The following is a 17,983-nucleotide window of genomic DNA, read 5'->3' on the forward strand; positions in this document are numbered from 1 at the left end:
GAATCTCAATCAAATGGGAAATTTAATTAAAATCGATAAAGTTAAATTTAAAATTAAATTTCTATTAAACTCAATAAATTATTAATATTGCAAAAGTAAAAAAAAAATTAATAAATAAACGCAAAAGAGGAAGAAATATTAAACGTAATGTACGCATAAAATTGGTGTCTACAAAATAATCATCAAGTCTGAAAATTCTCTCTGTCATCCTCTAGCGTCATAAATCGTTCTTCCGCCCTATTTTCTATTCTAAATCATACATACCCCTATGTGAGGTGGAGTAGAACGCAAGGGTGGTATCCACTCGTTCGTGCGAGCGAGGACGAGTCCCGAGGAGGATGGACGCGCGTGACGACGCATAAATCGGCCACTCATAGAGCCGCGCGACGAGAGTCGGAGCGGATCGCCGATCTTGCGGTCGGGCAAGGGCACGGTCCGAGAACCCATGGGTCGGCCGGGGAGAAACTGCAAAAAAAAAAAAAGGTTGATTTCGCGCTAGACGGATCAAAGTGACCGGCGATTCACGACGAGACGCGTGAATAAATCGCGCGGCCTTATTTAGAGGCGCGCCGCGCCGCGCGCGATTCGATCGCCCGTGGCATCGACTCTACACAACGGACCGTGCACGTATTACGCATCGGGTACGCGCTATATAGTCGACCATCGATCGCGAAATAATGACGGCGTGTATCCGGACGATATACCTATATATATATATATTATAGATATATACCATATACCACGCGGCCGTTGTGATGTATATGGGTCTTACTTCGGTCGGTTTCTCGGTCGACTGATGACGATCGATCGCGGAGATCTGCCGAACGAAGTCTCGCCGCGTATGTTGCGTATAGCAGACGATAAGCCTTACAGACAGCAGTCGTGATCGCGACGGAGGGCGAATCGGGGTTAGTGTGACTCGCTGCGATATTTTCAACGACCGTTTCACAGGCCCGTTTGCATCGCGAGATTTCTTTTCCTTCTTCTTTTTCTCGTCTTTATATCGTTATCAAACGCCATCGCGAGATCGTTTCCCCTCCTGAGGACAAATAATATTTTTCCCTCACTTCTCCGAGCGAGTCGAGCTATATGGGTTTTCCTCTCGCGGATTAACGGGGGCGGCAAAGAACTCTGGCGGTCACCGCTGGTCACCGAAATTATGAGACCGACGCCGACTCGAACGTGCCGGCAAAAAGGGCGTCGGCTGGTGGCGACAGCGCGCCCTGCTAGCCCCGGGTCCGCAATCGCGCCCGTGGGATCCGCCGGGCTCATAGCAACTCTGCCTCTGCCTCTCTTTCTCTCTCGCGCTCTCTCCACCATCGCTGTCGACCACGCGGTGCGGGCGGCTGCCGGATAATTGCCGCTCGCGTGCGGTCGCGTTCACGTGCGCGACCGCAGTTCCCCGCGCCTCGGCTGTATAGGCTATAGAGGCGGGGTATCGATACGATATTTCGCTTACTTAACGGAAGCGGGACCGACTTCTTCGGGATTTTGATATTTAACAACAATATTGTGAAAATCCGGATGGGTTTTATTGGGTTGGGCCCATCTTGTCAAATTCTGCTTTTGCTTAAAAACCGAAAGTGGCCGAAGGAGGATAAAATACACGCGAAAGTCATTATGACGTACCGAGGTTTTGAGAGAATCATTCCTCAAGAGATCAGAGAAAGTTATTGTAACGTTATATTAAATTGTGTTATCAAATTTATTAAAATTTATTTAAAATTTCTCCAGCTTATCTCAGAATTTTGTCGAGTTCGGAGAATTGAAAAAAATATATATACACGCCGTAGAGACAGACTTAAACGTGAGGCAAGGGTCTAAACCTGAGCAAAAAGATTGTCGTTATTGTTGCCGACAGATGTTGTAAACGTAAATCGTAGTCATAGGTCAACGCACAAGGAATTGTTGTTAACGTAGCCTTGCCGACTTTGCCGCGTAGTCGGCATAAGGCTACGTTCACGACAATTCCTTGTGCGTTGACCTATGAAATCTGTCGGAAGCAGTAACGACAAATCTTTCTGCTCAGGCCCTAAGGAACGTCAAACACATCATTGCGTGATAATGAAATTGATACTTATGAGAATGAAATAGTTGAATATTAAATGGCAAGGTCGTAACCCAGAGCAAGCAGTTGTGGTTGACGATAAACAGACATTCCCGATGAGAAAAAATATAAAGTAAACAATCATAGATATAAACAATCGAAACGATCAAACAGAAATTGAATTGAATTCATATTTATCGCATTAAAATTATACTTTAGTACATTTCCGAATTAAACGACTTCGATAAACGATTCAGTAAAATATAATGGAAGAAAAAAAAGAAGCGAGCGCGCGCGCGCGCGAGTAAGTAGGGAAAGCAAACAGGCGTCGATGGGAAAGGTTTGTTTGTCAGAAGTTGTCGACCTCGCATAACTCTCTCGGGGCTTTATGCCACGGGTGTACGTCAATCCTCTCCGCGCGTGAGTGAGCGCGGGACGAGCGAAAATCCACACCGACGGGGAGAGGGGAGGGAGAGGAGGGTAGGAGTAACGAGGGGGAGGATGACGCGTCCTCGTTTCGGAGCCCGAGTCCTCCGCTGAATTATTCGGGGCGCTTTCCGCGGTTCCGCGCGCTCGCGCGACGAATGGACCGGCGGCGCGGCGAGACGTTTTAAAGAGTCCCGCGAGAGAGTGTCGGGCCGCCTATAAATACGCGGGTTAAGGAAACGGTTAAAATTAGCACCTGCCCGGCAACGCGCGCGCGCGTGGCACGACGCGGCGCGTCGCGACGTCCTAAGAAACGCCTGATTCTCGGCGTATTCGCTTAATGCATTCGTCCCCGGAAGCGGATCGATGACAGGTATAATCGTTCGTTTCCCGCGTTCCTAATCTCTTTCTTCTTCATATTGAAAATTAGTAATCGTATTTTTTTAAGTGGGCTCAAGTGGTTTTAAAAAACCTACCTGTAAAATTTCACCAAAAAATTATGATAAAATTTAATAATAATATAAATAAAATATAACCCAAAAAACCCCACTGGACTGGGCTTTAAAAAAAAAAAACCTGGATTTTTTTCAAACTCTAAGCAAAAAGGAAGCATTCTCAATTAATCGCATGATCTCACCAATCCGCGTTCGTCGAGTCGCGATCCAAGACGCTTCGGCATCACGCGCCGCTTATTCGAGACGACCTCCACCCCCGCGCACTTTCCTTTCGGAAGGGAAGTTTCTCGGTTCCATCGGGGATTCCGGAACGAAGGCGCGTGTGCCCTCGGGGGCTTTCGTGACCAGAACGCCGCGTCGCGCCTCACCCTCCCGTCGCCCCCATGCCGCCACCGCCATCCATCCCCTCGTATCCACGAACTGGCGTGACATCCCCCGGAGCACCACCAAGCGCCGAGCTTGCAACGAGAATTTTGCCGAGGAGTTAACTGGATCCCGCGACGCCTACATTAAAGGCGAGACGATGCTCCCGGGAAAGCCGGAGCGAGTTCTTATCGACAGGTCGGAGGGGGAGGGGAGGAGGACGATCGGACGAGAAGCGAATAAACTCGACGGAAACGTCCGTCTTTATCTTCTCCGTTTCAACCGTACTATAAAAGGCTTCCGCGGAGTGACGAGGAAAGCTATATAAGATGCTCACGCTTTTAATCCTGTCCACCTGCGATTGTAAATCTGCAATTTTATATTATAAATTTGCGATCTGCGAAGAAATTCCGAGTTAAACGATCGTACAACTACATACGAATTCCTAAACAAACTGTTTCGAAACACGTGTAAAATTTCTTTTATATACATATATATATATGCTTCATTGTTTCTATTTTTTTCTTTCGCGAGGTCTGTAATATGACGCAAATGTATGTTTGAAAAGAAATCTTTATTTCATTTTTCCCGCAATGAGAGAGAAACGTTATGTAACAATCACTGTTAGACGATAGTAATTATGAACTCTATACGCAATTTCTACACTTGTTTCGCTAAAAATATAGCCTTCTAGTGTCTCGGGAGGTTACGTGATGTTTTTAAGGTCGCCACCTAGTCGCGCAAACAACGTTCGCCGCCCGCGGCGAAACGTCGACGTGCATCACGAAGTCGCGCGCGACGCCGAGGACGGGGGAGGTGGAGGAAAAACCAAACAGGATTACGGGCGACGTGGCCGGATGAATCTAGCCGCGGGGCATTAGAATAATCACGGAAGGTGGCAGTCAGCTGTATTAATCGATATACCCGCCGCGCCGACGGGTGTCTCATAAAAATTTCACGCGACCCGGAGTGTCGCGTATCGCATGACGTGCGAAGGATACTCGACGATTAACGCTGATCCATTAATAATGACGAATCGCTGAATCATGCGTTGCTCTATCTGAATTTTCCGTCTCGCCGTTCCTCTCTTTCCTTCTCTTTCTCTCTCCTTTGTTCTGCACCTCTCTTTTTTTTCGTTTAAATACTTTTAATGTTTGCGCAAGATATTGATGAAATTAAGATTAGCGTTGCGATAGAAATTGTATGAAAATTTTTCAGTCAAAGCAGGTCGTTTCCAATTTCTAATGCTCACCACATTAGCGCATCAAAAATGACGATGCTGATTTTATCACGGGAATAAAAACCCCGCGCGCAGGATTTATCTCGTGAACGAGTAATCGTCGAGAGAGACGGCGAATATATACTGAGCAACACGCGAAAGGAGGAATTACCGCCTGACTTATTATCCTCTTTCACCGGAACGAATTCGCGAGCGCGCGGTGGCGCGTTTTTCGCGCGACGTCCCCCGCGAGACAATTTTTCGCGCGGTGGCGGCTGCTGGGTCCCGCGTGCATAATGTTCGCGGTGGCACGGCCGGAATTGTCCCCGGGGCACTCGCCGCATATATCTCGTTATATTCCGGCCGCCGGATATATATCCCTCGAACGAGCGTCCAAGAGATCCACACTCTCGGATCTACCTCTTCTCCTCCCTTCTTTCCCTTTCCTTCTGGCTCTCGCTCCTCTCTCGTACCGGCGCGACGACGTCGCCCTCCCCCTCCCCCCCGCCGCTCTCCTTTTCGAGCGCCCGTTTTCCTCCGTAAGCGCGGAACGTTTGCGAGCGGCTGCGGAACGCCGGCAATAAATTTATCCCGGCACGCAATAATATTTGTGCCGGGCGCGGGAATATACCGGTGCCGCCCACACCGACACGGGGATATTTCCCACACACACGTGCATACACCGTGCGTGCACGCGTGCGTGCGTATGAGTTTTGTGTTTGTGTGTATACATGTGTATGCACGAGCGGCGCGCCGACGATGGAACGAACGCGCGCGACAGCCGGGCGCGCGATAACGATAACACCGCTTGGGCACCGGCGTGTGTACTCGCCCTCGAAAGCGAGCGCGGCAGCACGCGCATGCATTGTGGCGTGCATTTCGTCGCTGCACGCAACGATGCCGGGCTGCAGGAGCGTGTATGTGCGTATGTGTGTGTGTGTGTGAGGATGTGTTACGCCCGCGTGTGTACGTGCCAATAGCGGGAGTTGTTTGGGGGATGGCGATTTTTTAAAAAACTATCGATATTCCCATTTATTTAAATACGCTCGGGGCGGAATTCACGAATATCGTTGAAAGGTATCGGCGCACCGGGCGATATACCCATAGATACTCGTCGGATGGCCATGAGACTTAATTGCGAATAAAAAAAAACTAAAAATAATGTGATTTTGTCCCGGGACCGTTTTGGTATATAAAAATTGATAATCTCTCTAAAAAAAATGTAGCGGATTATTTACGATTGCGCGCGAAGATGTACGCCGAGATTGGAGGTTCGCTCTTTGGAAATCAGCGAAATTCGGTCCATCGGGCTCGTACGGTTGCCGACGCGAAGTTATTTCCGAGGATCATCTGCTTCCGCGAGAGCGAGAGAGAAAGAGAGAGAGAGAGAGAGAGAGAGAGAGAGAGAGAGAGAGAGGGAGAGGCTGGATTATCGATTGGCGGAAGAGAGCCTTGAATTTTTTACACGGAGAGATGCGGAGGCGCGAGGCGGCGCATGGACGCACGTGTTCGATTTAGGGATACTTAAACTTCATAGAGTACCGACGGGTACGTTATACTCGTTTGCGAGTATATAGACCCTCAATAATTTCCCGCGGCTTCGACGACTTCGTCGGCGAAATGGTTTATCAATTTGTGTCTCGCATCGTTGATTAGCATCCGGTACCGCGGATAATGCTTAGCGTTCTCTATCACGCCGGATACGTGTGTGTCTTTATTGTGAGAGTATCGACGGCTTTTGGATTTACCGTGGGACAAACAAACGCGCGAACGGTTCGCGCTCCGGGCGCGCGCGTGACCATTTTCATTCCGCGTGTTTCAGTAGGTCGTCGTCGGACGACCGCGAGCTAAACTGGGAACAAAAGAGCCCTGGCGGTAAACCTGCAGCCGGACGGATGTGCTCGGGCGCGAGCGCGAGACGCGTGCGTTAACGCGCATTAATCGGGCGCGAGAGAATGGGGTTCTCTCTCTCTCTCTTTTGCTCTCGCTCTCTCCGACTACGAATCGCGTGGCCACAGGCGCGCCCGGAGGAAAGCTCGTAAATAATGTAACGCCGCGCGACAAGCCGCCCGGAGGCTCTTTACGAAAAAGTGTCTCGTAATGCCGCGGTAAAATTTTGATCGCGTTGCGGAGGAGGATTTGCATCTGTAACAGCACTTTCGTTTCCCCGACGCCCCGGCAGATTTTTTACCGAGCGACAGAGTTGGGTGTATCTCGGTTATATCTAATCATAAGCGCAATAGCGCTCGCGTATTTCTCTCTGATCTTCAATAATTCTCGATTGTGGAAAAGGATTTTACCCACTTCTCGATCCTTCCCGATCTCGCGCGCCGCCTCAAGAGCGCGATACCTCACATCGCGCGATTATTCGCGTTGGCACCGGCCAGACCTAATCGTACGTGAATTCCTGAACAGCCGGCCACGCCGAGGGGAGATGGCGAAAGGGAGGGAGGAAGGGAGGGACGAGATCGTGGCGAGATCGAAACGCAGTAAATTTGGCAGACGGCCAAAGGAAACACCCGATCCTGCCCGGACGGCCGCATTTCCATCTTCTCAAAGTGGCGCACGTGAGAACGGCACGACTCTTCTCCTCCCCTTTTTTTTCTTCTTTTTAAAATATATCCGCAACTCTTCGGTGCGGCGCACCGCAATTCGGAATGAATGTTTAACGCCGGGAGTCCGGATGTATAAGCGCGCGCGAGTCGTATTTAGGGTACCGCCGTGCGCGCAGCGCTTCAATTTTCTACTCCGTGAGGAAATATCGCAATACGAGCCGCCATTTTACAAGGAAATACGCTGCCAGAATAGAAAAACATTTCAGAGAAAAATAATTCTTGTATTAATTATTGCAAACCGTTTAACGTTTCAAGTGATATATAGATGTAACATAATTAGACCCGATTGCATCGACGTTTTTTGTCTGTCTCTCTTTAAAACCTTAAAAGAGGGAGAGTTTTAAGTTTCGCTTAAAGTCAAAATAATGATCGAGCCTTAGTCAAGTAATAAATAATAAGTAATAATTGATGGCTTTCGATTATCATTTGCGAGAAAGAACAGCGACTCATTCACATTAATGACTGTCGACAGCCTAATATTTATATGGTTAATTCCTTGACACGAGCTTTGCGCGCCGTTCGTTCTCGACTCGTTCGTAAAAATTCTAATATACCAGCGCGTGGTGCGCGCGTTGAATTCAGGGTAGCAAAAGCCCGACTTTTAAGGAACGCGCGCGGTCGGTCGGGTCGCGAGTTGTATATCGGGGTCTCGGGGCTTTCCCGGAGTATACCCATAAATACGCGCGCATATGCGCGCACGTGAGGGGCTGCTCAACCCTCAGAAGCTAACCGTCGCGGCCGCCCGCTTTCACCCTCCACCCTCACACTCTCGCGCCCAACCTCCTCCTCCTCCCCGGTGTCTCGCCCTTTGCTCCCGCGACCCCGCGTCACCAACTCCCCCGCGAGGGAGCCTGATGAGTCCTCTCTTGCTCGAATACAGGTGGCGAAACGGCAATTAAGCTCGCAAAGGCTACGGCTCTTGTTTCGACTACCCTCCAACTTCCCTTCCTCCCACGCGCCCATCTCTATCTCTCTCTTTCTTTCGCGCCGCGCCATGCCGCGCCGTTTCTCGGAGGAAACGAAACTACCGGAAACGCCACCCTCCCTCCCTCTCTCCCCCGGCATCTCCAGCCGCCTCCTCCTTTCAACCTAGAAAAGTTTCAGCGCGTTCAGAGATCTCCGGTGCACTCGAGCGCACTGATTGGCCGCACTACCGGTGCGCGAAGACGAAGGATTGATCTTCTTTTCTCGCTCGCTCGTTGAAATTCGAACACGTCGTTATTACCGATCGTCATTATTAACGTGTTAATACACGTGTCATTAATAAAGCCGTAGAGACTGTGAAAATCAGCAAGAAAGTCGTATTATATCTTAACTTCAAAACGCGAAGAGACACGTCAGAACGAAAATTATAGGACAATTAAAGAAAGGAATAAAATAACCAAAATAAAAAATAGTATTTTTAACAAAGTGTGTCACTTGTCTTCTAAATTTTATGGAATTTGTAAATCCGCTTTTTTAATTCCGAGAAATGCTGTGTTGAAGCAAAAATAAGGTCGACGACTGGAAAAATTAAAAATGATCGTTTTGGATCCGATACGTCAAATTGAGCTCACTATGGCGATTATATCTATCACTATCCGTTATGTTGATGTAAAAACGAACGACTCCGGTAATTTATAGATAGCTACAGCTATAAATCCGAATGTGCCGGTCACCTTATCCTACATCGGAAGTTTTTCGTCGCGGCTGTGGGTCACGCAGGAAGCCGCTGACAAAGGGCACGACATCGTGCAGGAGATCTCCATTAGCAGCTTCGATTAAGGGTAGAGGGTGAGCAGGAAGTAGAGCGGTAGGGAGGATAATTAGCTGTCCGTGCCGCTCGCTTTGCCGCGGCGTCGCGCGCTTCCGGACGCAACGTTAAAGAGTAATAAGGCGGGGGCGTGTTCGTGCTTTGTGAAAGGGAAGAAGAAGAAGAAGGAGAAAAAGACGAGAAGGAAGCCGAGAGGCGGCTCGGCGTGCAGGGAGTACGTCAAAGTTCTTCCGCGAAGCGCGGGGGCAAAGGAGAAGGAAAAAAAAGAGAGAAGAGGAAAGCGCGGGAAGGACGAGAAGAGGACGAGGACCAGGAAGAAAAAGAACGAGAGGTATTGGGAGAGAAGAGAGGAGGAAAGGCTCAACGCGCGCGTCGTGGAGACGACGAAGCCGAAGCGCCGGATAGGAGAGAGAGGTGATGGAGGAGCGTGAGGAGAAAGAGGAAGAGAGATAGAGCGAGAGGGGGTAGAGGAGAGAGAGGAGAGGCGGCGAGAAGCCAAGGAGGACTCTTCGGGGACCGGAGACGACGGCGGGCAAAAAACGAGCAAAACGGAAGCGGGAACCCGACTCGAGCTCTCTCTGCCTTTACCTTACCTTGCCCTACCCGCCCTACCCGCCCGTCCCTTGCCGCCTCGCCTGTGCCTGCCAGCTCGCCACGAGACGGCAAACACGCCCGAGCTTAAGCTTCGTTCTCATGCCAACGCGGCTGCACGCCTCCACCGTCTTCTCGGTTGTCTCATCTTTCTTTTTACCCTCGCTAACCTGAACCCCGGTCCCTTTCCTCCGCGGCGTTCTCTCTCTCTCTCTCTCTCTCTCTCTCTCTCTCTCTCTCTCTCTCTATCTATCTACCTATCTATCTCTATCTCGCCGCTTCAGTCTCGTCTTTCGTTGCCACGCTCTCGCAAGAGAGCCATTCTGGCTCTCCCGCTGCTTTCCGCCTCGTCCGAACGCGCGTGCGAACGCAGCGGCAAACCGATTTCACGAGATCTCGTCTCTTTATAATCCTATCGCGTTAAATGTCCGAATAATTAACGAATTGTAATTGCATTAATATACAATCGAAACCATCTAAATTTATCTGTATTTTCTAGCAGATTTTTTCCACTATCTTACTAACTTTTAATCAACTGTTCATTTCGGACATTAATTTATTCTACCAGGTTACCCAGCATCCATCGTTATAATATAACCGTTTGACACACCCTATATACGGTCTCTGTTTCAATATCTCAATATGTAATATCCTTCGCTGTGAGGCATGCGGTTGCTCGGCAAAGGATATTATTAGAAATGATAAGTGCAGGGAGGATTCCCGGGTTCGGAAATAGATACGCGGATCCATATGTACGCAAGCGCGGGCTATCATTCCTTTTTTTTCTTCTTTCTCACGACGCGTCGCCGAGATGAGACGCGCGCATGAGACTTGTAATGAGAGCATCGTAATAAGTCGGCCGAACGTAATTACTTATACGCGTTCGAAACGGCGAGTCGCTCGGTATTATAGAATTATAGATACTTATTTTAAAATATACGTTACTTATGTGTGTCTCAATTGCAATGAATAATTTGTATGAACTTCGCCTGTAACACTGTACATTCCTATCTAAAATACGAACGCGATAAAACTTCGCAGCTTCAAATATTTTTAAAATGTTTAAAACGTTTCAAATAGCTGCGTTTGGGTGCGGTCCACTTGGCGCTACAAATGCTTCGAAGCATTTGACTGACCAATCAGAAGAAAGAATTTTATTAATTGGTCAATCAAAAAATGATTCGAAGCATTTGTGGCAAAATGGACCCCGTAGCTTTTAAATAATAAACTCTTCATAATGATCGACAATATAAATAAATAGTACAAATAAATCTCCATTAAATACCTAATATTAAAATATATATGTGCGTTTGCATAAACTCGAGCGTATTTAAATTAATCTTTGCGCGGGCTGCGAATAGAATTAAAATCGTGTACACAAAATTAAAGCCACGTGCATTATACTAAATACAGAGTATACATTCGATCGCGCTCTCCCGTGGGGGAGATCCAAATATCCTCAAGGCGTGGGGCCCAGGGCGATCCGCGATTATACCGCGCGTTCCGTGCGCGGCACCGTATCGTTATCAACAATTAACAATTGCGTGGCGATCGGGAGGAGGGAGGCGGAGGGGGGTTGCAATCGCGCATGTACGCACAATCGCGAGCCGCGGATTAATTAATGAGCGGGGCTTTTGACGTTCGACGCGCACATGCCCGGGGTATTGGCGGCGGCATGGCAGAGCGGGTTGATCCTGAGCTATCGCACGCGCGATAGGCGGCTTGACCTGGACCACGCCGGTCGTGCGTCCCGGCGCCGAGCGTCGCGTTCCTCCCCCCCTCTCCTCCTCTACTCCTCTTTCCATCCGCCCGGTCCACCCGCGTAATCCGCTTCTGGCATCACGAGTTATGTGCCACACCGTCGACAGCCCTCGGCTTAAGCCCCGGCGGCGGCGCACACGCCGCGAAAACGAGAGGCAGCGAGACAGAGAGGAGTGAGTGAATGAGAGAAATGCCGAAATATCGCTCGCGGTTTTATCGGGAGCGCGCCACAAAGCTCCGCGCGCGCGTCCGTAATAACTCTTTTCTCCCCGCGTAACACCGTCTTGAAAAGCGGTCCGCGTCTTGTAATTATGGTATATGGGTACGGTTGTATTGCCGCAAATTGTATTATTTTACCAGTTCATGCTTTTTTTTAAGAGTGGCGTACGTTCACTCGAAGGGGGAGGGGAGGGAGGGGGGAAACTTGCGAAACGACAAAAACGTCCACGATGAAAACGATTCTTGACGATATGCGCGCGCTACATATCCTTTATATCCTTTGATATCTCGAAGGTTAAAGTGAGATATCACGCCGTTACAGGCGGCAAGGCTTAAGGGCGAACTGACCTGTCCAAGTTCCCTCTGGGCACGCATATACATACGTCTACCGATTAGAGCTCTCGCAACCGCGCTCGAATCATCTTTGCCGAACAGCCCAGTGTCACGCTATCGCGAGAAGTGGCTGTTATGCACATACACACTCACACACGCACGCACACATGCCGTGATACCACCGGACAAAATGAGTGAGATTAGTAATCTTGCGAAGCTTGCTGGAGAACGACGAGATGAAACACTGTAACTTTGGTGTGCCTCTCTATCTGGGAAAATCAGTCGAAATTCCTAACGCCAAGACAACAATATTCTACAGGCGTTATTTTTCTGTGAAACTGCGGCAAAATGATTTGCCACAGTTTTCAGTAGCAATAGCACTTATTTCAATCGAAATTATCGATAATTAGACTCTTTTAATACTAAAAATATCAGGCTAAATAGGTACAATAGATATACAAGTACAGAGTATGAAATAATACCATTCCATACTTCGAATTTTTGAGAGAGCATTTTCAAAAAATTATTAGTCTTTACTTCGAAAAATTTTTATAACACGAGTGAAGGAAGCATTGCAAGTATTACAAACTGCCAGATGCAATACCACCGAATGGTTCCTGAAATTTCTTAAAGGCTTCTGCAACTTTACATGGAATAGGAGCGCATATCGTTCGTGATAGGAGGAGCGACGATTATAGATCTTATAAAAAAATACATCTCGATATAATTAAGAGTTACGGCGTTCTAGAAACACAACGGGACGCGTAACTGCAGGAGCGTCATATAATTATCTCGTTACGGACGGCGGCGTAAGGAGCAAGAACGGGCGTAAGAAAAGTGAGCGGCCTCGTCGCGACACGACCGCTCGAGTCGGATCGGTACTCGCTGCACGCGCGATTAACCGGTATCGTCCCAATTGCGCCTGATAGAGGCGCATCGACGCGCGCGTCGGCCGTACATCCGCCGACGACGGCCGGCCGCGCGGCCCAGAAGTGCATCCAAGCCGCGTTGCACTATTATTATCAACGCACCCGGATAACCGGCCGCCGCTCGATCGTTACCTGAAACTTAGGATTAACACCTGGATCACGTCGCGCGACGCGACGACCGGCAATCTTCGGCCGCGTCGACGCGCTCGTAACGCGTTGCGTGCGCCCCGATTAGAGGAGCTGACGCCTATCGTTAAACGCGAGGTGCCGATGCAATTACGCGATAAGCCGCCGGCGCAGGCCGCGTTTCTCAAGCGAGCGGCTGAAAAAACGGTTATAAAGAGAGCCCCCAATTATAACCGAGGTTCCCGATTATGAGCGAGCCACACTCTCTCTCTCTCTCTCTCTCTCTCTCTCTCTCTCTCTCTCTCTCTCTTGCCGGGATTTTCTTTTCTTAACACCTCGAAAGGTGCGTTCTGAGCGCGGCGCGTAAACAGTTTCGCGGCAGAAGAGGGAAATCGCGTTTTTTTTCCATCGCCAAAAATCCAATGATTTTCAAGATAACAACCAAAAGTCAGGCGCGTTTCCCCTCGCTTTCGAATTTATTACACAATCGCGATACTTGATATCACGGCATGGCACGGTATAGAGTTTCAAGATTACAAATCAAAGGTCTCCCTCTTAATTAATAAGCGGCGCTACGTCACGTCCTCGACTCCGGGCTCTCGTGTGTCGATAAAATACGCGCGAGCGACACCTCCGTTTCCATTTTATCGCGCGGCGCATAAATCTCTTTTTATCCGGGCGGGAGGTACGCGAACGCGTCGAAACGAATGAGCGAGCGAGCGAACGAATGAACGGACGGACGGAAAATTTCGGCCGCGGAGTGTTCGTGGCATTATACGGACGAGCGAGCGCGTTCTCCCGCTCTCCCGCTGGTCGAAAATTTCGAGAGCGCGCGCGGATCGAGGTCGCGACGTAGGTAGGTAGGTAGATAGGTAGGTAGGTAGAAAGAGCGGCAGGGGTGAAGGAGCGCGGGGGATAGGTAGGTAGGTAGGTAGGTAGGTAGAGGTTGGAGAGGCGAATGGAGGGCTCTTGGATGCATTAATCATCTCCGTACTTCGTCCGCCGCCCGCTCGCGGACTCCCTCTTCCCTGACCCTTTTCGACCCTCCGTCCCGTCCCGTCCTTTCGACCCTCTCGCTCCGTCACTCACGCCTTCGTCCTCCGCCCGCCCGCGCGCGCCTCTTCCACCCGAACCCTTTCTCACTTTATCTCCCGCCCGCTTCTCGGATCGCGTCTACAGGGTGCCCAACGAGTACGCGTATATCTACGATAGCGTACTTATAGCTAGACCCGCAATTGTATACGATAAGTAGTCGAGAAACATATATACGGTAACAACGATTTTGCTCAAGATTTTAAAAATTTAGTTAGATACAAATCTGAAAATAATTTCGTTATTTTGGACCATCAAAATAATTACTCAAATGTGGTGAACAAAGCTGCAAAAAGTTTTGACATTCAAGCAATCAGTTTGAACATCCTAATTGTAGTAATCATGATGGTACATATTAGTTATGATTTTGATGATCCAGCTAAATCTTTATGTACTTCAACAAAATTTTTCTTTCGCGTATAAAAATGAATTACGCATGAAGATCAATTAAAACACTTCCCGCGTACCTTTACTATATTTTCCACGCGCTTGCGAGTTAAAATGAAAATTTCCGTTTCGAGAGAGCGATGAGCAAAGCCACGAGAGAGAAACGGAATTTCAGTTTAGAGATCAGTCAGCTTTTTTCCTCTCCTCCCAAGGGAGAAAAGACGGAGGGGGATCAGCACCGAGGAGAAAATGCGAGATACATCCGGGACACCCTGTACGTATTCCCCGGAGAGATGGAACACGCGCTCTGGGAGCGACGGGCGAGATAAATAAGCGACTCGACGCGCGCCAGCGACGACGGCGTTCCGCGAGTCTACGAGACGCGGATGCCTGCGCCGCGACGCTTCGAGGTCGCGTCGGGCGCCGCGGCGAAAGACGGGCGGGGAAAGGAGGAGGAAGGGGGAACGGCGGCGCGATCCTCTCGAGATGCGAGACGCGAGGCGCGCTTTCGACGCGTTAGACTTTCGTCGTCGTCGTCGTCGTCGTCGTCGTCTCCTCGTCGCTCGAGTTTCCGCTAAAAAAGAGATCGATTCTAAACTTAGGAAAGTATTTTCAGCGGGAGAGAGAGAGAGAGAGAAAAGCGCCCCGGCACACACACACACACACACACACACACACACACACACACACACACACACACACACACACACACACAACTCTGCGACTTCGCGTTGAAATATGCATAAAAATAATGAATTCACGCAGGCGCCCGCTGAGATGAAAAATATCAAACCGTTAAGACAGATATCCCTACAGCGGGAGTCGCCCTGCGGTGGATAAACATCACTGTATCACGTATACCACACATTGCTCTCCCACTCGCGCGTAATATTATTATGACAATTAGAATGATATTGTAACAGGATTGTGATCATTACCGCGTTACACTGTCCTGTCGTCACTAATAGTTCAAAACGAGGCGTGTAATTAAGCGCGTTAATATTACAGTGACGTCTAGAATTTCATGTAACTCTATCAAGATTTAAACGTCATCGTCTGTCCCGATGTGTATAAACAATGCGACATCGATTGCGCTAATAATTGGGGAAGTAAATTATAATACGTGCGTACACATATTTTCTTTTAATTAACTCTAAACTTACGGTTACTAACGTCTCTCAGACTTATCTCAACTTCGTATGAAAATTCAGATTAAAAGGAATATTTTACATGTGACATGGTATTTCCTTTCTTTAAGTTTAGATTTCCTACTCACCGTATAAATTTATTTCTTGATTTTTGCCGAGCTAAAAGTTTCTCATTCTATCGCGGCTGTGGAGAGGAGGATCGCGACGCGCGTTGCGTTCAATTTAATTTACCGTGGCGGGCAAGACCGGATCGAACGCGCGCGAGGATCGATCGATCTCCGCGATCGACGCGGACGAGAATAGAGTCGAGGCCATCACGGCGGAAGAGGAGAAGGAGGAGGAGGAGAAGGAGGTGGAGATCCGTGGAGGTAATAGAGCCGTGGAACGAGCAGACACCTCGCAATTTGGCTAATGGCCTTCCACCGGCACCTTGGGGATACGGCCGACACGGCCGTCGGCGGCGCGCCGCCCAAGGAACACGGTCCCTACCCGCGCTGGGAACCCTAACGAGAGGGGTGGCACGCGCTCCGTTCGTTGCATCGCGCCCACCCCTGCCCCATCCCCCTTCCCACCCCCGTTTCGCCCTTCACGCGCCCGTCGCCACCGCCGTTTCCGATAGTTTGCCGAGCGGAAATTGCGTGCCGAATACGGCAAATATGATTGTTCGTCGCGACCACGTCACGAAGGACGTCGCTAAAGGTGAGAATGCGTAATAGTAATCCGCGTCTTCGAAGAGTCTTCCTTTATGAAAAGAAAATATCTGAAATATCTCAAATATAAGCACAGAAGTGATAAACATAAGAATTCTTTTCCTACATTCTTTTTTTTTTAAATTGTAACATGAATCGAGAGATATTTTAGCGATGAGTTTTTCAAAGCGTCAGCAATCACAGACTCGTTGTGGCATTATAAAAAAAAACATCGCGATAACAGGCTACGGAAACAAAAGTTTATAGCGTAATCCCCGTAAACCGAATATACGAAATGTATCCATCGAATTGCCGCCGTAAACACAATTTTTGCGACACGACGACAATTCGAAAAAAAAAAAGTGAGTTTTCATACATCGCGCTCGCGAGACAAGCTCTTCAAAACGTGATCGAACAAACGGCAACTGGATATGAAAAGCGTTCTCTTCAAACGCTTCAAGCTCTTAAAGAATTTGGCAAAATTACAGTCGACATAGCTTCGGTGAACTGCGTAAAAATTTCAGACACGCATTGATTCCAGAGAAATAATAGCGACGATGATAATGTAATGTGTAATATCTTCATGATTTTAATTATAGCGTAATAAATAATAATTTTGGAAAAATAAGAAACTTTTCTTCCTCTCGTAATTGAACTTTGACAAAATTATTTTACCTTACAATTTTAAAACTCATTTCAACTCATGAGATTCGTATTTGTATATAATTGGTTTTCTCCAAGATATTGGAAGGTAATCGTAAAGTTGAACGCTGTGTGTGCCAATTTCAAATAAATATAGCATACAAGCGTTTCCTCTCCCCGTTCTTTCTGTTTGCGTGCAATAAGTGTGTTTCCTGATAAAAATGAATTGACTCGAAAATGATAAAATTGGTGATGAAACGTGAGCACACATTTGACGCGATACAATTGAAACTTCATGGCGCGGATGTCACACGCGCGATGGAACGGTTATAATTTTTCATGAAGCTCTGGTAAACGAAATTATTAGCCTGGTGACGATCGGAGCTCGCGTTTCGGCTCGCGCCGATGTAATTCTCATCCCGCGGCGGGAAATTGTCGCGGATATTTTTTCATGCGTATGCCGATATAATTGAGTCCATAATTGCCGGCGGAATCGGAATCCGCGTTTTTTTACGCTTTACCGCGCGGCGTTCATCCGACGAACACGCGATACCTAACCGGCACACAGCGCGCACCCGATAGTGTTAAAGGAATCAAACAAAAAAAAACCCCCCGGCGGGCGAGACAAAAAGCAACGCCGTGCAAGTATCATTTTAGAGAGGCGTGTATTAAAATAGAATAGAATATAGTATGGAATAAAATGGAACGAGATAAAATGTCGAATAAAAGCGCAAGACTTTTTTCGCGATATCCCCGTCATTATGCGAGTTGTCACGCGGTGACATTCATATTTTTAGCCAAGCATCCGCATTCGCGATCCGCCGCGTGACTGCACAGAGAATTCAGGGAGAGAGGAGGGGGGAAAGGGAGTCCAGGAGGTGTCGCAGAGCAGCTTTTACCCCTTTTGCCATCTCAGTGCCGCCAGTTTCCGAGGAAATTTCCTACTCCGTCCCCTTCTCTGTCGCGCGCCCTATAACGCTGTCAGTCGAAAACACGCAGCCAGTCGGATCATTACTCTCGGCGTCTCCGAACTCCTGGACGGGAATACTCTTGTCTGAACGCTCGCTCCTCAGGATTCCATCCCTCGAGAGATTCGGGGCCAGCACAGGGGGCAGGGGGCAGACGGGATCCGCAGGAGCACGCCACCGCTACTTTACGATCAGGAGAGCGTGCAACCAGCCAGCCAGC

General features: G+C 48.7%; 1 long non-coding RNA gene across 1 annotated transcript in view; it reads right to left on the bottom strand.

Annotated features, from left to right (window-relative positions):
• Positions 1-270: 270 nt before the first annotated feature.
• Positions 271-17,983, bottom strand: part of LOC105448967 — a 101,891-nt gene continuing 84,178 nt past the window's right edge. The window contains exon 7 of the long non-coding RNA XR_974293.1: positions 271-465. This is a non-coding gene — a long non-coding RNA (uncharacterized LOC105448967). The remainder of the gene's footprint in view (positions 466-17,983) is intronic.

This window comes from Wasmannia auropunctata, unplaced genomic scaffold (genome assembly GCF_000956235.1).
Source record: "Wasmannia auropunctata unplaced genomic scaffold, wasmannia.A_1.0 LD336078.1, whole genome shotgun sequence".
NCBI classification, from domain to species: domain Eukaryota; kingdom Metazoa; phylum Arthropoda; class Insecta; order Hymenoptera; family Formicidae; genus Wasmannia; species Wasmannia auropunctata.